Consider the following 21454-nt stretch of genomic DNA (forward strand, 5'->3'; position numbering starts at 1 on the left):
TCAAATGATTCGATTTTTTCTTTTTCTTCAAACAAGCAGACCCAGTACCTTTTTTGTTTTGCAGGGGTGAATCCACCGATTCAAATCTTCGCGGTCTCCTTCTCGTTTTTTTCCGGGCAGCCCGATGGTCCACTGCACCTGCGCCGTCCTCGGAGATCGGAGAATAGGCCGAACAGCTGCGGACATCTCCGAAAGGTTCTTGCGTCACCGTGTCAAGAGCAGGGACCGACCGGGAGGAAGAGGAAGCCGCCGAAACCGGAAGATCCTGGGGTACCCGAGAGAATGCACTGAGGAAATCAAACTGCTCCACCAGAGGGACATCCACAAACAGAACACTACCAGAACCAGCCACCGGATAAGCCGACAGACAGGAACGAAGCCACCGCTCTCCATCCACGGCACCAGCCTGTTCGATCACCTGTCGCAGTAAGGACTCCATAACGAAACAGCAGGGATGTGTTCTGATCTTCGTTGTCCGTTATACTGCGGCAACTGACACACTTTTTTCTCTTTTATAGGGTCTCCTGTTTGTGGCAACCGTTACTAAGCCTCTGGACCAATCAAAGGTAAGTACTCTAACAACATTTAACTGTAAATTAATTAATTCCCTTCTACCAGCGATGCGATGTGCTTGGGTGATGTGTTTCGATGCGATGTGGTGGGGCAAAGCGATTTGATGTGCTGATGTGATTCGATGTTTTGGGGGTGATGCAATGTGCTTTGGGCGATTTGATGTGCTGGGGCGATTAGATGTGCTGGGAGATGCAATGTGCTGGGGGAGATGCGATTCGATTTGCTGGGGTGATGCGATTCGATGTGATAATGCAATTCGAAGTGTTGGGGGTGATGCAATGTGCTGGGGTGATGTGATTCGATGTTCTGGGGGAGATGCGATTCGATGTGCTGGGGCCATTCAATGCGATGTGCTTGGGTGATGTGATTCGATGCGATGTGTTGAGGGCGGCGCGATTCGATTTTCTGATGCGATTTGATGTGTTGGCGTGATGCAATGTGCTTTGGGCGATGCGATGTGCGGGGGCGATTCGATGTGCTGGGGGAGATGTGATTCGATGTTCTGGGGAGATGCGATTCGATGTGATGAGGCGATGCGATGTGCTTGGGTGATGCATTTTGATGCGATAAGGTGGGGCGAAGCAATTCGATGTGCTGATGCGATTCGATGATTTGTAGGTGATGCAATGTGCTTTGGGCATTTCGATGCGCTGGGGGTGATGCAATGTGCTGGGGCAGATGCAATGTGATGGGGGAGATGCAATTCGATTTGCTGGGGCGATGAGATGTGCTGGGGCGATGCGATTTGATGTGCTGATGCAATTCGAAGTGTTGGGGGTGATGCAATGTGCTGGGGGTGATGCGATTCGATGTTCTGGGGGAGATGCGATGCGATGTGCTTGGGTGTTGCGATTTGCTGTTCTGGGAGAGATGCGATTCAATGTGCTGGGGCTATTTAATGCGATGTGCTTGGGTGATGCGATTTGATGCGATCTGTTGAGGGCGATGTTCTGATGTGATTTGATGTGTCGGGGGTGATGCAATGTGCTTTGGGCGATGCGATGAGAAGTGTTGGGGGAGATGCGATTCGATGTGCTGGGGGCGTTGTGATGCAATGTGCTGGGGCGATGCGTTTTTACCGGGAGGGGGGCGATGCGATGTGCTAGGGGAATATTTTCTTATTTTTAACCCGATTATCTATGTAACATAGAGAAAGTTGTTTGTGCAAATAGTTGTAAATAAGCAGTTTTTTTAAATACTCCCACCATCCCATCTAAGGCCCCATTCACACATGCGGACATTATGTGCGTATTTCATCCATCCGTTTGCGGATGAAGTACGGACATACATGCATTCCTATGGGATAGCGGGTGTCGGCGGATGAACATCCGCAAACACCCGATATCGTCTGCCTCCGCAATTGTCCGATTCTGCAGACGGAGGAAAATCCTATTTTTTAATCCGTCTGCAGAGCGGATCGGATGAACACGGACAGACGATCCCCCATAGAGGAGAGCGGAGAGCTGACAGGGCGGTCCATGCACAGTGTGCTGGAACCGCCCTGTTATCCTCCGGCTCAGCGGGAACAACAGAGCGATCCCCGCTGAGCAAGCGGATCATCACGGGGCGGATCATTACTGATCCATCCCGTGTGAAAGGGGCCTAACACCAAAACACAAGCACAATTTTTCAAAATTATTATGCACAGTTTGAACTTCATAAAGTCGTCTTCAATACGTCTAGATGCATAAATGAATTGTGTTGCTGTGATTATTATTATTTTAATTATTATTTTTTTCTTTTTAAATGAAAAGCTGTACAGAAAAAAGTATCAGCTGAGTGTAGATGTAGTGTGTGTGTGTGTTTCTTGAATAATATTCCTTGTACATGCAGTATATTTACTGGTTCCTGGAGGGAGGAGGGGTTTGCATAGATATGGGTGGCAACTTCCTCTAACACTGCCGTTGCCATGGAAACCTGACCTGAAACTTATTACACTGCTTGTGCAGCATTGAGCATGTGCGAGATCTGCAAGGCTGAAATCCAGGAAGAAATACAGTCTGGCTTCAGATGCCCACACTTTAGATGGTGCTAGTTTATAAACTTTCAAAATGCTGTAATAACCTAACAAAACAGACCTTAGTTTACAGACCAACTTTACTGAATACATTAAGCTTGTGTATTATAGGGGTATTTTTATTTAAAAAGTGTAATTTTGGCCGGAGCACCACTTTAACCACTTGCTTACTGGGCACTTAAACCCCCCTCCTGCCCAGACCAATTTTCAGCTTTCAGCGCTGATGCACTAATTCTAGCACTAGACCTCCTCTGAAACTCTAACCTGGTAACCGTAAAAAATGTTTAAAGCGTCGCCTATTGAGATTTTTAGGTACCGTACTTTGTCGTCAATCCACAAGTGCGTGCAATTATAAAGTGTGGCATGTTTGGTATCTATTTACTCGGCGTAACATTATCTTTCACATTATGCAAAAAAAAAATGGGATAATTTTACTGTTTTGTTTTTTTTTATTAATGAAGTGTCTCTTTTCCCAAAAAGTTGCATTTAAAACACCGCTGAGCAAATACCGTGTGACATAAAATATTGCAACAATCGCCGTTTTATTCTCTAGAGTCTCTGTTAAAAAATATATATATATATATAATGTTTGGGGGTTCCAAGTAATTTTCTAGCAAAAAATATGGATTTTAACTTGTAAACACCAAATGCCAAAAATAGGCTTAGTCATGAAAGGGTTAAGCCAGGTTTAACCATGAAGTAAGCATTTTAGGTTAACAGTAAAAAAAATGTATATCGTGCCATGGTTTCGATTTTGTATTTTTAACCCAAACCTCAGATTTCATTATCTCTGGATAAGTAAGCATAATTCCATTGTAAATTTTCTCTTTTTCATGACTGTTTGATAAGCCATGAAATCTTCAAGCAAGATGGGAAGCTATGATCTCTCAAAGCAAGATGGGAAGCCAGGCACACTCCAAGCAAGACGGAATCCCTTTTCTGCTTCTGCAGCATTAGCAGATGGTGGGTACCTACATAAAAATCATGGATGATGATAAAATAAATTTTCTAAATGTACCATTTCAGAATGTATTCCCAGGGGGTCTTCCATCCAGGCTCTAACCAGGCCCGACCCTGGTTAGTATCCGAGATCAGACGAGATCAGGCGCATTCAGGGTGATGTGGCCGTAGGCGATCTTTTTGGCCACTCTCAACCCTCTTGAAAAACACCAAGATGGTCACCTCGGCAAAAAAGCAGAAAAATAAAAGAGGTTGTCGACATCAACAACATATTTAAAAAAAGCCTACAGCTCCTGGTATTCCCATGCGGTGTACTATCCAGGTACTAACCAGGTTCGACCCTGCTTAGCATCCGAGATCAGATGAGATCGGGCGCATTCAGGGTGATGTACAGTAAGCGATCTTTCTGGCCACTCTCAACCCTCTTGACAAACGCCAACATATTCACCTTGGCAAACAACCAGCAAAATAAAACAGGTCGTCGACGCCAACAACATATTAAGAAAAAGTCTACGGCACCTGGAATTCCCAGGCGGAATCCCACCCAGGTACTAAACAGGCCCGACCCTGCTTAGCATCCAAAATCAAATGAGATCGGGCAAATTCAGGCTGATTTGGTTGTAGGCGATCTTTCTGGCCACTCTCAACCCTCTTGACAAATGCCAAGATGGTCACCTCGGCAAACAAGCAGAAAAATAAAACAGGTCATCGATGCCAACAACATATTAAAAAAAAGAATACGGCACCTGGTATTCCCTGGCGGTTTCCCATCCAGGTGCTAACCATGTCACCCTGAATGTCCCTAGACCTAAGTGCAGCGTAAACCATTATTGGGCAGTATATCGGGGTACCTAGCGCTATAAAAACCTGGCGGTGAACCTAAAAAAAATAAAAGTGCAGTGCTTGGCCTCTTAAATATAAATGTGTATTAATGTGACTTAATAGGAAAAATGTGTGTGTATGGAAAATGTGAAAAACCTAAATAATGTGAAAAATCATTAGTGAAAAATACTTTGAAAACCCAAATGTCCAATGAAGTCAAAAGAAATGAATCTGTAACTCAAATGTCCATTAAAGTGAAAAACCAAATAATCATAAAAAATAATGTGACACAATATAAAGTCCCATGTGAAATATAAGACAAAAAATGATGATTGATCTTGTATGTTCAAAACAACTTATGCTTGACCACGTGGACCCTTCACCTCTGTAAACCAATAATGAATGCACCTGGGGTGATTAGGGTGTGCCCAGGCACGCAGCGTGCCTGGGCACACCCTAATCACCCCAGGTGCATTAGCATTATCCAGGAGCAGCACCAGTGATATGACGTTTTGAGGCCTAAGAGAGGATCCGAGTGTATTTGGAGACTACGTGATATGCGAAGGATTGGGTCGTTTCCCGGCTTCTTGCACCGAACGATTGGGTCGGCTTTCGGCTTCCTTATCGAAACGTCTATGTGATCGTATGTGCGCAGACTGACCTTCCTTAACAGGGGGTCACTGGAGATCTGGTAAGCCTCCATTCATTATTGGTTTACAGAGGTGAAGGGTCCACGTGGTCAAGCATTATTATTGTTGTTTTGAACATACAAGATCAATCATCATTTTTTGTCTTATATTTCACATGGGACTTTATATTGTGTCACATTATTTTTTATGATTATTTGGTTTTTCACTTTAATGGACATTTGAGTTACAGATTAATTTCTTTTGACTTCATTGGACATTTGGGTTTTCAAAGTATTTTTCACTAATGATTTTTCACATTATTTAGGTTTTTCACATTTTCCATACACACACACATTTTCCCTATTAAGTCACATTTATATTTAAGAGGCCAAGCGAAGCACTTTTACTTTTTTCTGCTTTTGTGTGCCCAGTATCCGGGTTATAGTGTTCAGCTGCTGTTTTTATATCATTTTATTTTATTTTATTTTACTAAGCGCAGATTTCTAATTTCTTTTGTAACCTAAAAAAATAACTAGCTACTTAGCGGCACCAGTGACACTAATGGAGCGATCAGAAAAACGATCGCTTAGTGACACTGGCAAAAGGGGGTGAAAGGGTTAACTCTAGGGGCAATCAGGGGGTTAAACCTTTATTGGGGGGGTAGGGGGCTACCCTGGACCTAACATTAACTGCCCTGACAGTATTTACTGTCACAACTGACACTAAATGCAGTGATCAATAAATAAATGATCACTGCAATCAGTGACACTGTGACTGGGAGGGGGGGGGAAGGCGGAGGGCGATCGGGGGGGGGGGGGGGGGTTGTGTGCCTACATCTCAGTGTAGTGTTGGTGCACACTTACTTTCACTGTTCTCCTCGTAGTCCGGTCAATAAGACCGCCCCGAGGAGAATGACATCACTTCTTCCCTGCCTGTGTTTACTATACACAGCGGGGGAAGCTTCTCATTCGCCGGGAGCGATCGAGAGGGGATGGCCAGAAACCAACGACCATCCCCTCATCCCGGATCGCTCCTGAAGCGAAACGGACCGCCGCATCCAGCGGGAGGGGGGTCCGATCGGACCCCCCACCCACTGGAAGGCAAGCACGTACATGTACGTGCTTTCATAGTTTCATAGTTAGATAGGTTGAAAAAAGACACCAGTCCAACCTGAGTGAGTGTCTACAATTGTCCCTATTCCTGTACATTGCACACTCACATTGGTCCCTACCCTCAAGGAGCCCACAATCCAAGGTCCCCATGCATATACTAGGGCCAATTTTGGACAGAGGCCAATTAACCTACCTGCATGTCTTTGGATTGTGGGAGGAAACCGGAGTACCCGGAGAAAACCCATGCAGACACAGGGAGAACATGCAAACTCCAAGCAGGTAGTGTTGTGGTTGGGATTTGAACCAGTGACCCTTCTTATTCCTAGGTGAGAGTGCTAACCACTACACCACTGTGCTGCCCTTGTGCCTGTCGGTGCCATTGTGCCTGTCGGTGCCATTGCACCGACGTACATTGCCTTGCGGCGGTCCTTAAGTGGTTAAGGATGATAAAATTAATTGTCTAACATGCTATAGAAGCAGTGTCAGAGTTATGAGCTTTAATCATAACTCATTGCTTGGGTTCATCACTGAATTTTGTGGACCCATAAATATTGCTTGACTGCGTTAGGAATGAAAAAGTATATAGCTCAATTAACTGCCTGAGTTATGAGCTTTAATCAGAACTCATTGCTTGGGTTTACCCACTGAATTTTGTGGACCCAAAAATATTGCTGGATGGAGTTAGGAATAAGAAAGAGAGCAGGGATTTCAGTCTGATCCCTCTTGGGAAAGTCTACAGAGAGCCCCCGCTCTCTGGAAGTAAAGGGCGGCTGTTGGAAGACCATCTTACATTTCAATTGTAAGCTATAATTAAGCCTCTAGTCTGGTTGCTAGGTTGCTCTGAAGTAGAAGGCTGAGGGACTGGGTCAATCTCAGTTCGTGCTGGACTTGCGGAAGAGTGCTCATTCCTCTGAGAAGGCCGGGCTAGATCTGATTCAGTCTCTCTTCCAACTGCTTCTAGGGCAACATGGCAGGCAGTCCAAATGTTTGGTTATGGCCTATGAAGTGAATGGCAGATCCTATTCTAACTATTCATCCTTTCTTCCTGGGAATTCGGTGTTTTGATCTTGGAATGGTTCTTAGCTTTTCTTGGTTAGAGTATGAGGGCACCATACTACAGCCAACAAACTTTGGCCAGGCCAAAATCAACGTGCCCTATTCTTGGTTCAGACTTTAGGGACTGGGTCAAGATGTCTTCTCCCCATAGGGGAAAAGGTATGACACATGCCATTCCCACACAAATAGGTTTAAACGTCCATAATTTAAACCATATGAAAGTTTTCAATGAAAACTATTCATTAATGTCCATGTATAGTGTAGCCAGTAGCAAGCAAAAACAGAGTAGGGTTCAGGCACAATGCACATAGATATCACTTGCTGCCCATTTGCTAGAGCGGGATTTAGACAGGACCCCCTCCCAAGCCCACTGTAGCATTGTTTGTATATAATGCTGTTAACTACCTGTTTGCTGCTCATTAGTATGCCCACCTTGGAGCAGTGTATAATGCATTGCCAGTGATTTCCCCTTGCGCATATGCTCTGTGGTCTCAACAGAGCAGATTTCATAGGCAATGTAAATAGTAAATGGCTGCTCTACTAGAGCCGGCCTTTGGTTTATATGAAATTCAAATGATGTGTTGTGCAATCAAGCCCACTGAAGCATTGTTTGTTTACAATGCCATTAATTCCCCTCCACTACTCATTTATATGCCCAACTTGGAGCAGTGTAGAATGCATTGCAAATGATTTCACCTTGCGCATATGCTTTTTGTGGTCCCAACAAAGCAGCATTCATAAGCAATGCAGATAGTGATTGGCTGCTCTAGGGGAGCCAGTTATATGAAATGCAAATGATGTGTTGCACAATCAAGCCCACTGTAGCATTGGTTTTATACAATGCCATTAATTCGCCCTTTGCTGCTGATTCATACCCAGTCTGGCGCAGCATAGAATGTATTGCGCCTGATTTCCCTTTTCAGGCTCTCTGTGGTCCCAACAGAGCAGTGTTCAGATGCAATGCACATAGATTTCTTGCTGCCCATTTGTTGCAGCTAGGCTTTCGACAGGACCCCCTCCCAAGCCCATGGTAGCATTGTTTGTATACAATGCCATTAATTTGCCTTTTGCTGCTGATTCATGCCCAGCCTGGCGCAGCATAGAATGCATTGCGATTGATTTCCCATTGGTTTCCAGCTCTTTGTGGTCCCAACAGAGGAGTATTCAGACACAATGCACATAATTGATTTATTTTTATTTTTTTGTTAGGCTTTAGTACGGTTATTAGTTAGCATTAGAACCATATTGTTTAATGTGAAAATGATGTATATTTTTACTGCTGAATGCTTTATTTTTTTAGAAGCCAGGAAAGCATTTTATTGTTTTAAAATGCCTAGCTTGTCAATATTACAATTGAGTGCAGTGTGTTTTAAAGGTTGTTAATGCAATAATTGGGGCCCAAAGCCCCATATCATCCTCCTTGTGTTTTTTAATGTTACCAATATATCGTTGCAGATGACTGGAATGAGCACAAGATGTATGTGTGAAATGCGTCCACATGACCATAGTTTGGTGTCTTTGGTGTTATCTTTGTGAAACAATATAAAAGGCAATCGGAAGTTCTGGATCTGCAGTCATTTCTTTCTTCCTTCTGACTGGAATGATCCAGTATGGCTGGGCTGCTGTTCGATCTAAAGTAAGTGAAGGGTACACATTTTTTTTTCATTTTATACATTTATTTTTCTTTAAAGATGCATTTAGCCTTTAACTCCAGGGCACGTTCATCCCATTGGTGGTCAATGGGCAGCATGTCTCCCCTTGGTGGTCAATGGGCAGCATGTCTCCCCTTGGTGGTCAATGATGGGCAGCATGTCTCCCCTTGGTGGTCAATGATGGGCAGCATGTCTCCCCTTGGTGGTCAATGATGGGCAGCATGTCTCCCCTTGGTGGTCAATGATAGGCAGCACGTCTCCCCTTGGTGGTCAATGATGGGCAGCACGTCTCCCCTTGATGCTCAGTGATGGGCAGCACGTCTCCCCTTGGTGGTCAATGAGGATCCACTATTGAGTTGGCCCACCCTTTTGCAGCTACAACAGCTTCAATTCTTCTGGGCAGGCTGACCACAAGGTTTAGGTGTGTGTCTTTGGGAATGTTTGACCATTCTTCCAGGGAGAGCATTTGTGAAGTCAGGCACTGATGTGGACGAGTAGGCTTGGCTCGGGATTCTCTGCTCTAATTCATCCCAAAGGTGTTCTATTGGGTTGAGGTCAAGAATCTGTCCAGCCCAGTAAGCTCCTCCATCCCAAACTCGCTCATCCATGTCTTTTATGGATTAGTGACAGGAGGGAAGTTGGGGCTACTTCCCCAGGATAGAAGGGTGAGGCATTCACACGTGGTATCAACAAAATTCAAAGCTTCCAGGAATAGGAATTTCTCCAACTTTAGACAAGGCAGAGACCCCAAAAAGAATTGGAGGAGTACTCAGGCCACGTTTCTAAAGGCAAATAGAGAAGCCTCTCCAATAATCAGGAGGGGACAAAGTCCATTTGACAAAAGGCCACTGCAGCCAGGTTGAAGAGGTTTGCGGAGGTATCGGGCAGTCGTTGCGAAGATCCGTGGGTGGTTTCTACAGTCCGTTTTACCCATTTTTGGACCTTCCAAGATGTGCCCCCACAGGACTCGTTAGTTCTAAAAAAAAGTCCAACTTCACAGCAGAAAGCGGAAGCTCTGCAGAAATATCTTCACCTTCTTGTAGTACAACAGGCAGTTTTACCGGTCCCTCCCTCCGAGAGATTCATGGCATTCTATTCTCCTCTCTTCCTCACCCCCAAGAAGAGTGGAGAGTGGAGACCAGTGGTGGATCTGAAGAGGTTAAATCGTTTCATACAGCTCGACTCGTTCAAGATGGAATCCTTGCAGACGATCATCCAGATGGTCCAACCAGGAGACTGGATGGTATAGGTAGACTCGCAAGATGATTATTTCCATGTTCCCGTGTTACCAGCGTTCCAAAGATTTTTGAGAGTGGCAATAGGCTCAACACATCTCCACTTTCAATGCCTGCCTTTTGGCCTATGCACATCACCAAGGATATTCTCAAAAGTTCTAATTTCAGCCCTGGCACCTTCGAGTCTTTCACTTTTTGGATGACATTCTACTGCTAGCGTTCGATCAAGCCCAGCTACGGGACCACAAGGAGATTCTTCTGAGGACTCTGAGAGAGTTTGGATGGTTAGTAAATACAGAGAAGAGCCTCCTAACCCCTACTCAGGTGATGATTTACCTGGGTGCTCTATTCAGCACCAAGGCTGGTACAGTGCGCCTCCCTCCCCAGAAGGTGAAGGCGATTGTTCAGAAGATGGTCCATGTCAGATCTCTCTCCCACCTGTCAGCCTCGAATTGCTTGAGTTTAATCGGGACCATGGCGGCTTGCCTTCCAATGTTACCTTGGGCTCATTGGCATCTGAGGACTTTTCAATGGGGCTTTTTGACGCAGTGGAGGAAGAAGTCCCTATGTCAGAGAATATCAATTTCAGCTTCTATGAAGAGAAGTCTCCTCTGGGGGTCAAAGGAAGACCTCATTTCAGACAGCAACGAGTGGGCAGTGCACCCATCAGAGTTCAGTTGGATCATGAGTCTGCAGAAGCCACCAGAAATAGATCTCTTTGCTTCTCCAATGAATGCGAAGCTGCCGAGATTTCCATCCCGTCTGCCTCATCCCCGTGCAGAAGCAGTAGATGCCCTCTTGAGTCCGTGGCGATGCGAGACCGCATATGCGTTTCCCCCCAGACCCTTGATCGCAAAGTTTTTAATCAGATTATCAATGGAGCCAGTCAGAGTGATAGCTATTCTGCCGTACTGGCCGAAGAGGCCGTGGTTCCCTTGGGCAGTGAACCTCAGCGTATGCCCCGCCGTTGAAGATCCCAGTGTTCCCGCAGCTTCTCTCACAGGGGAAATTGGTGCACCCAGCTCCTCACAAAGTGAATCTACATCTTTGGATCTTGAGCGGCAGAATTTCCAGTCATTAGGATTCTCAGTGGGGGTGATTTCTACTCTCCTAAAGGCTAGGAAACCTTCCACGAACTTTATCTATTCTAAAATATGGAATACATTTAAAACATTTGCAGAAAGTAAGCAGTGGGACCCCACCACTCCGTCCACCTCAGTAGTTTTGGAGTTTCTGCACAATGGTTTAGATCTGCGGCTCAGTTTAACCAGTAGAGACCCGCGCTATAGCCAAATGACGGCTACAGCGTGGACCTCCTTTGCTGGGACGACGTCTATTGACGTCGTCCCCTGCACGAGCAGCCTGAGGGGCGCACGCGGCACGCTCTGTGATCGGCGAGTCTACAAGACTCGCCTGATCACGGATCCGAGCAAGGGGTCGATCCCGACCCCTTACCACGTGATCAGCTGTCAGCCAATGACAGCTGATCATGTGATACAACGGAGTCGGTAATCGGCTATTTTTCTTCCTCGCGCTGACAGCGCGAAGAGAAAAAAAAAGAGCCGATCACCGGTGGCCGTGATCGGGACATTAGTCCCGATCACGGCCAGCTTACCAGTACCCACCTGCCCCCTGCCAGTGCCACCTCTGTAATAAAAAAGGGGCCCTCCATCAGTGCCACCCAGCAGTGCCCATAGTGCCACCCAGCAGTGCCCACAGTGCCACCTGTAAGGGTTAATCCTGTGTCTAGGGTGGTCCCTTCAACCTCTCAGACCTTAGATCCAATGTATTGTATAAATTCAGATATATCTGGAATCAATTCTCAAAGGACAAATAAAACCACACACACACCATGGCGTCCTTCGAGAACTAATTGTATTGAGTTGTTACAAAGCAATTGATATAGTATATTTTACGTCATACAGAATAAGACATGCGCAGTAGACATCAAGACGATTACAGCTGGTCAAGACAAAAACGCTATTGTTCTTTGTTCTAAGCTAGCTGAATTAATATAAGAAAAGATACATAATTCCTTCTGTAGCTAAAAGATGCTGAGAAACAGAGTGAAGGTTATAGATAACTGTGTGAGAACACATGTGTTAGAAGAATCTCATGTTGAGACAGTTATCTGAGAAGTTAAAGGGGTGTTCAAACTGTACATATTGTGAAATGGAAGTTTGTGAATATTAAGATGGCTGACAGAAACAAGATGGATGCTTAACATAACCTTTCAACCCCCTCTTAAGTCATGGAATGACTTCTACAGATCCGCAGCCTCCTGAAATCTACGGTTCTTGCTACGTTTGTTATATTCTTTTACATAAAGCTGCAGATATTGTGTATATGCGTGAGAAGGTTGGTCTGGTGTAGTACACTTGCTAATACAAAGTAGAATAAGCTTGAAAATCAAGTAGCCTATCAATCCTAACAATAGTACTATGATAATCATAATCACTATGTCCTTTAACCATGAAAACATTCCACCTAAACCCAAACTAGAAAAGGGGTTCCATCCATAATTACCTATGTCCCTTGCTTGTTTCATTAATTCATTTACCTGTGTTCGGTGTTGATTAATAACATCATAGTAGTCTGGGATTTCCAGGCTGGTATTGTGAAACCATGTACAACATTCATAATCTTGGGTCATTTCGCATAAACCTGTCAGAGCTGCACTCATGCTTTCAATAGCCAATTCGTGTAACTCTAGTTGTCTTCTAATTGCTTTGAGCTCGACATTGAGTAGTCCTATATCTTGGGAGTTTTTTTCCATAACATCATTTATTAAACTAGTGTAGTTATTTAATTTGTCCATCATGGTTATGCCCCATCCTGTCCAGGATGGAAACCATGTCCATGACTTATCTGAAGTAGAAAACATAGGTGGGGTTTCTCTCTTGTATTTATAAGTTAACCTATGTACTGGACTTGAAGTAACTTGTATGTGATGTTCCTGATTCTGGCCTAGGGCTGACATGACTGGTATCAACTGTGCTAAATAACACCATCCTTTCACTCCTGCGGGGATCCATGGGTAACAAATTTTAGCACAGCATACATATGTATTGTTTCCCAATGAAAAACTTCTTAGAGAACTACGTTGGGGCTCAGTTCCAGCCTCAAATGCAGCACTAACAAGTTTACTCACAAGTATCCCAGAGGTTGTGTTCCTGTATGTAGTAAGTTCACTAATGGTGTTGTTAAGGGATTGATTTTTGTAACTACACATATGACCTATGATAATGTTACTGGTGTGGAAGGGAATACCCTTTGAAATGTTAAATACAGACTTGGAACACATACCTATTCCGTTGGATGTATTGCCTAACTGAACACACCACTCAGGTTCATGTGTCTTTCCTAAAGTGTAAAACATAATACTCTGATTGCGGTACCCTTCCGAGACATTCTTAATACTTAAGACTAGAGTATTTTCCAATAATGACTTGAGGTTCAGAGGGACAGCTAAGAGTGGGATTTTAGCAGTTTCTGGGTGCAACTTACTACAAATCCAGCATTTTTCATATCCTGACTTTCTAGCGTAAGCATATTTAAATTTTAACAGTAACATTTTTCCAGAAAAACTTGTTTCTTTGATCAATTCATTAGAGACATCTCTTTTACTGCGATTTCTGAGGTGAAAGTCAGTATGGTTGGTGTGTATTTCGCTTTTACCACATATGAGTTTCAAGGCACCTAAGTCTTCAGGATGAAAAATACAGTTAGTTATTATCCACACTGGGACAAAGATCAGAAGTAGAAACATCACCAGAAGGCAAAAGGCCTTCCCAGAAGTCTGTGGTGAAATGAGTGACATCACTGTCCTTTATGTCTGTGCTTGTCTTTTGAGGACTTAAAACACCTGCTTCACCTCTTTTCAGCCTTTCTTGAATTCCTGGGCTTAGATCAACCTTCTTTACTCTGCTGGCATGGATCCAAGTAGGACTTTCCTCTGTAAGGATGGCGGTCCTGGTGACGGCTACCACTTTGGTCACTGGTCCGAATGGAACCTCTTGCGGCTTTCGACCTTTCTGAAGCCTCTGGACCACAACTTGATCACCGACCTGGAACGGGTGGGTTGGTACCTGTGAAGAAGAAGGAGAGGTGCGAGCAACTCTTCTTTCGACAATATCAAGAGTTTCAATCAGTTTTTTTACATATTCCTCCTGTATTTGTTCCAAATCACCTTTCTCTACCATCAAGGGATGATTAGCTCACGGTGTGGGGAATGGCCTACCCATGAGTACCTCAAAGGGGGAATAACCCATCACACTGTGAGGGGTCATTCTGATTTCAGCTAATACAGCTGGGAGAACTTTTTTCCACTTGCCAAAATTCCCACCCGTAGCTTTCCTTATCCTGTCTTTAATTGTTCTATTCATTCTTTCTACAATTCCTGAACTCTGTGGATGGTAGGGGAGGTGAAATTTCCAGTCTATTTTTAGTACTTTTACAAGATCTTGGCAGATTTTAGCTGTGAAAGCTGGGCCATTGTCTGAATTTATTTGCAATGGACACCCCCATCTAGGAATAATTTCCTGTGTGAGGATCTTCACTACAGTTTGTGCGTTTTCATTGTTAGTGACAAAAATTTCGGGCCAGCGTGACATTATGTCCACGATAACCAAAAGATATTGTTGTTTCTTTCCTTCTTTGGGCATATGTGTAAAGTCTATCTGTAAATGGGTAAACGGTGTTGTTGGGTATTCAAGATGTTCATGCTTTGATTTCTTTGGGTTTGTTGGATTGTTCCTAATGCAAGTGACACATCTCCTTACAAAAGCTTTGACTAGATTAGGTAATCCTGCAATGAAAAAATCTGCATCTAGAAGTTCACATGTGGCATGCCATCCCTTGTGACCCAGTCCATGGTATTGTGCAATGAACAGGGGGGCGCTAGCAACAGGAATACATGGCTTCCCCTCTTTGCAGATTAATCCTGTTTTAGGATCCTTTTGTACCATCCCATCACAGTTCCATTGCGCAATATCATCAGGGGTGGCAAAAGCCTGTAGTTCCGTGAGCCAATGTGTCTCTTTCAGGGAACATGGCTGAGGTGTTAGCATGGGCATTTGAATGTTTGCCTTTTGTGTAGATGCAGCTTCTTTAGCTATTCTGTCAGCTAGTGCATTACCTTTGGCTATATCAGTCATTTGGCCTGTATGTGCCTTACAGTGCATGATAGCTAGTTTTGAAGGCAACTGAATTGCATCTAGTAATGCTGTGACTAGGTCAGAGTGTGAGATGCTCTTTCCATCTGCTGCCACATATCCTCTGCGAAGCCATATTACACCATGGTCCCAAACCACACCATGAGCATACCTGGAATCAGTGTAAATGTTTACTTCTTTTCCTGCAAACAGCTGGCATGCACGGGTTAATGCTATCAATTCAGCAGCTTGTGCAGACTGATAGGGTATTGGATTGGCCTCGAGGACAGTATCCGGCAGTTGGACAACAGCATATCCTGCATGATAGACATTATCACTTGGTCTGCTGCAAGAGCCATCAACAAAAACTGTTTGTGCAGTAGGAATTGGTACTGAAAGCATATCTGCTCTAGATGAAGTGTCCTGATGTATTGATTGTATACAGTCATGAGGTGGTGGTAAGTCATCCTGTTCTCCTTTAAGACCTAATAAGGCATTCAAAATTGGAGCTGGGCCAGAGTTTATGTTTGAACTTTTTATTTTCAGGTTTGGATTGGACAGGAGGATGACTTCATACCCACTCAATCTTTGTGCTGACATATGCTGAGTATGTAAAGTTTTGAGGAGTGTGGTAACGCTGTGTGAGGTGTATAAAGTAGTGTTATGGCCCAAGGTAAATGATGCTGCCAACTCTGCAACCATAGAACAAGAAGCCAACGCTTCAAGCTTCAACGAGACAAGCAGGCATGCCTTGCACCTGTACTGGAACCACCTTTGAGAAAAAAGCTACAGGGCGCAGTCTCCCACCATGTTCCTGGGCCAGTACTCCCGCCATGGTTCTGCAATTTTCCCTAGCAAACAAGTGAAGCATTTTGCTAAAATCAGGGAGGCCGAGGCTCGGGCTGGTAACCATTGCACTTTTCAACATGGTAAAAGCATTTAACATTTCATCAGACCATTTTACAATATCAGACATTTCAGAGAGGGTTGCTTGTCTCAATATATTGTCATAGAAAGAGCAGTCAGGTATCCATTGGCGGCAGTAACCAATCATTCCAAGAAAGGTTAGCAGGTCTTTCTTGGTAAGTGGGCGGGGCAGACCCACTATAGCAACAGTTCTTTTGTGACTGACTTTCCTAACTCCCGGAGACAGCACAAACCCTAGGTACTCAACCTCCTGTTTACACCATTGTAATTTTTTCTTAGACACTTTGTGACCACACGTATGTAACCATTTCAATAAGGATAGGCTATCAGCTCGGCAGTCCTCCTCTGAAGAACTACAAATCAAAAGATCATCAACATATTGCAACAGTACAGAACCATGAGGGGCAGTCCAAGGCCTGAGGGTGGCTTGGAGTACTATAGAATAGACCACAGGTGAGTCTATATATCCCTGGGGCATTCTACACCAGGTAAACTGGCGATTGTGTTGGTCAATCGACACAGTAAAAGCAAAGAGTGGCCTTGTCTCCTTGTCTACAAGGACAGAGAAAAAAGCATTCTTTAAATCAATCACAGTAAAACATTTGGCTGTTGCTGGAATTGAGGACAGTAGAGATGGAACATCAGGTACAATGGGTGCTATTGGGACTATGAGGTCATTTATGGCCCTCAAGTCCTGTACAAATCTGAAGGAGCCATCCGGCTTCTTTACAGGGTTAACAGGTGTGTTGTATGGAGAAATAATTTCCTCCAGGATTCCATCCTGCAGAAACTTTTTCACCATTGGCACTATGCCATCCATCTTTTCTTTAGAGAGTGGATACTGTTTGTGATAGATAGGAAATGCACCTTCTTTGAGAGTGGCCTTGTATGGTGTGCATGAAACAAGTCCTACATCCAGATCTGATGTAGACCAGACCTGGGGGTCTATATCCTCAAAATCTTCTTCACTATTTTGTTGTGACAGCATCAATGAACCTGGTTTGCATGCTACTATAGTGATTTTATCTGAGGAAATGTCTAGACCTCCTTCTGAGTTGGTTCTAATTGTGATTCCTAGTGGCCCAAACAAGTCTCTTCCCAACAAATTTACAGGACACCTTGGTATTATCCTGAAAGAATGTGTGCATATGGTGTACCCTTCATCATCTTCTATTGGTAGGGGTGGAGTCCTATATGTTTTTGTCAGTATCCCATTAATTCCCAAAGAGGGTTCCGCTGGTTCCCATTTGCCTCTGAAATGATCTTCACAAATAGTACTCCTAGTGGCCCCGCTATCAACGAGATAGGGGAGGAGTCTCCCATTTATTGAAATAGCAACCATTGGACTGTCAGTGAAATCATCTGAGACAAAAGGAAAAGCTGGGACACTACCCTCCGGGCCCCATCATTGTTGTTGATTTCCCCATTTGATTGGAAATGTTGGACCTTGTTGGATGGATGCCTGTGGTTGTTGTGTCTGGTTAGGGACAGAGCTGGAATCGGGAGTCTGAGAAGGGGTGGGGTGAGGACACTGACTCACCCAGTGATCCTCAGCACCGCAATTGAAACATCCATTGTTTCTAGAGCGACTCATCCCTCTTCCATTTCTGCCCTTAAATCTGCCTCTAAAATTTCCTCTGCCTCTAAAGTTCCCCTTCGTATTCCCTTGTAAATGTTGTGTGGAGACATCTTTCTGTGAAAGAGCTTTGCCAAAGTCAGTTCTAGAAAGTGTTGACCATTCAGTAATCATTTGTTTGACTGGGACCACTAAATGGGGTTTGAGATTACTCAGGAAAGTCTGGATCAATAATGGATCCAAAGTTGACAGAATACCCAAACTGGCTTTCTGTCCATCCTGCCATATGAACCACCTAAGGGTTAACTAGGTATCGCTCTGTACATTTAGTGTTCCTATGAAAACAAAACAATTTACTTGCTTGACTGCCACCTAGCGGTGCAGACAATCAGACAACGGTGTGAATCAGACAATTAGACAATACCTCAACTTAGATTCCTTTACCAAAAAGAAATCAGTACTGTCCGTGATACTTTTTTGTACTAATACAGCTACAATCACTTCAAGACTGTAACAGAATAAATTTGGAACAAGTTCAAGAGTATTTCAGATACAATAAACACACAATCTTGCTCATGGACCTGCTGTTTTGTTTCAGACAAATTTAAATCTTCTATGAAATTAACTTTGCAATGTAGATTAATCTGTTTACCTTTCACAAAATGGCTTTACCCAAATTGTAACTTTTTAACCTCCAGGAATACTACTCACCAAGTATGCCTTTTGGTCCTGGAAACAAAATAGCAGTCCACATATACACTCGGCACTTCATTCAGCGTGATACTTTTAAAGCAAAGCAGTTATACAATCATACACAGAGTTTACACAATACATTGATCATCAGTCACCAGTTCTGTCCCGAACAGAACTAAAACTCTAGAGTACTCTGTAAATTTTTCTAGGTCCCCAAAACCTATTCTTCTAAGATCGCCAAGATCTTTTCTTTTAAGGTCACCAAAACCTTTACAAGTGTCCCCAAAACACTATATGACCTCCAAGGTCATGACCGGTCAACTTATGTATACTTATGAGAGGTTCTATAACCCAACAGCAATCTCTGTGGGATGGAAGCCAAGTCACACACCTGACACCTGGACTCCGGCAAGTCAATTTCACTCAATAAGAATAGAATTCACTTACCGAGCCGTTAAAAGTAGCAGCTTTCCACGTCCATTAAGGGTAAATAAACATCCATCCCGGGACGAGCCCTCAGTTCTGTAAGGGTTAATCCTGTGTCTAGGGTGGTCCCTTCAACCTCTCAGACCTTAGATCCAATGTATTGTATAAATTCAGATATATCTGGAATCAATTCTCAAAGGACAAATAAAACCACACACACACCATGGCGTCCTTCGAGAACTAATTGTATTGAGTTGTTACAAAGCAATTGATATAGTATATTTTACGTCATACAGAATAAGACATGCGCAGTAGACATCAAGACGATTACAGCTGGTCAAGACAAAAACGCTATTGTTCTTTGTTCTAAGCTAGCTGAATTAATATAAGAAAAGATACATAATTCCTTCTGTAGCTAAAAGATGCTGAGAAACAGTGTGAAGGTTATAGATAAGTGTGTGAGAACACATGTGTTAGAAGAATCTCATGTTGAGACAGTTATCTGAGAAGTTAAAGGGGTGTTCAAACTGTACATATTGTGAAATGGAAGTTTGTGAATATTAAGATGGCTGACAGAAACAAGATGGATGCTTAACATAACCTTTCACCACCCAGCAGTGCCCACAGTGCCACACATCAGTACCCACTGTGCCACACATCAGTGCCCACAGTGCCACCCATCAGTGCCCACAATCTGCCTCAACAACGGTGCTGCACCCCAGTGCCACATATCTGTGCCCATCAGTGTCATCTACCAGTGCCCATCAGTGCCGCACATCAGTGCCCAGCAATGCCACCTATCAGTGCCACCTATCAGTGCCCATCAGTCCCATCTATCAGTGGTACCTATTAGTGCCAACCATCCGTGCCATCTTATCTGTGCCCATCTTTGCCCATCAGTGCCGCCTTATCTGTGCCCATCAGTACTGCCTTATCTGTGCCTATCGGTGCCACTTTATCTGTGCCTATCGGTGCCACTTTATCTGTGCCTATTAGTGTCGCCTTAACTCTGCCTATCAGTCCCACCAGTGCCGCCTCATCAGTGCACTTCAATGAAGGAGTAAAATGACCTGTTTGCAAAATTTTATAACAAACTATTAAACATGATTTTTTTATTTTTTTGCATCTTTTGTTGTTTGTTTAGCAAAAAATAAAACTCCCAGCTGTAATTAAATACCACCAAAAGAAAGCTCTATTTGTGGGAAAAAAATGATAAGAATTCCATTTGGGTACGGTGTTCTATGACCGCGCAATTGTCATTCAAAGTGCATCAGCGCTGAAAGCTGAAAATTGGTCTGGGCAGGAGGGGGGTTTAAAGCGGGAGTCCGCCGGGACTCCGCGTTTTTTTTTTTTTTAAAAGCCAGCAGCTACAAATACTGCAGCTGCTGACTTTTAAAATAAGGACACTTACCTACCCAGCGCGCCCGCGATGTCGGCACCCGAAGCCGATCTCTAGATCGTCTTGTCGGGTGCTGCCGCCGCCATCTTGGGTATGGGAATCAGGAAATGGAGCCTTTCGGCTTCATTTCCCGGTTCCCTACTGCGCATGCGCGGATCGCGCTGCGCAATAAGGATGGTCCCCGCTGCCTCTGGGATCTGTGTGTTTCCCAGCAGGCAGCGGGGCACTTGCGGAAAGGGGCGTAATCTATGCCCCTTTCCGCAGAGAGCTATCCCGGAAGTGGGTGCAGAATACCTGTACTGTACAGGTATCTGCACCCCCCTCCCCCCTGAAAGGTGCCAATTGTGGCGCCGGAGGGGGGGAGGGTTCCGATGAGCGGAGGTCCACTTTAGGGTGGACCTCCGCTTTAAGTGCCCAGTAAGCAAGTGGTTAAAGTGGTGCTCAGGCCAAAATTACACTTTTTAAATAAAAATACCCCTATAATACACAAGCTTAATGTATTCAGTAAAGTTGGTCTGTAAACTAAGGTCCGTTTTGTTAGGTTATTACAGCATTTTGAAAGTTTATAAACTAGCAGCAGACTGTGGCCATCTTAAGTGTGGGCATCTGAAGCCAGACTGTATTTCTTCCTGGATTTCAGCCTTGCAGATCTCGCACATGCTCAATGCTGCACAAGCAGTGTAATAAGTTTCAGGTCAGGTTTCCATGGCAACGGCAGTGTTAGAGGAAGTTGCCACCCATATCTATGCAAACCCCTCCTCCCTCCAGGAACCAGTAAATATACTGCATGTACAAGAAATATTATTCAAGAAACACACACACACACTATATATATATATCGTGTTCTGTACATATACACACACACACATATCTACACTCAGCTGATACTTTTTTCTGTACAGCTTTTCATTTAAAAAGAAAAAAAAATAATTAAAAAAAAAATAATGTCAGCAACACAATTCATTTATGCATCTAGACGTATTGAAGATGACTTTATGAAGTTCAAACTGTGCATATTAATTTTGAAAAATTGTGCTTGTGTTTTGGTGTTAGGCCCCTTTCACAGGGGATGTTTTAGTAATGATCCGCCCCGTGATGATCCGCTTGCTCAGCGGGGATCGCTCTGTTGTCCCCGCTGAGCCGGAGGATAACAGGGTGGTCCCAGTACACTGTGCATGGACCGCCCTGTCAGCTCTCCGCTCTCCTCTATGGGGGATCGTCCGT

The 21454-nt window shown here is 44.1% G+C and overlaps 1 long non-coding RNA gene and 1 pseudogene across 1 annotated transcript; one reads left to right on the plus strand and one right to left on the minus strand.

Moving 5' to 3' along the window:
* The first annotated feature begins 377 nt into the window (after positions 1–377).
* LOC143959125 (uncharacterized) lies at positions 378–8801 on the plus strand. The gene is made up of 4 exons (XR_013270188.1): positions 378–426; positions 519–566; positions 3440–3553; positions 8625–8801. It is a non-coding gene; the product is annotated as an uncharacterized LOC143959125 (long non-coding RNA).
* Positions 3832–3949, minus strand: LOC143959147 (5S ribosomal RNA; annotated as a pseudogene).
* Positions 8802–21454: the final 12653 nt, after the last annotated feature.

Source organism: Lithobates pipiens, unplaced genomic scaffold (genome assembly GCF_037356315.1).
Source record: "Lithobates pipiens isolate NorthernLeopardFrog02 unplaced genomic scaffold, aLitPip1_a1.2 Scaffold_67, whole genome shotgun sequence".
Taxonomy (NCBI): Eukaryota; Metazoa; Chordata; class Amphibia; order Anura; family Ranidae; genus Lithobates; species Lithobates pipiens.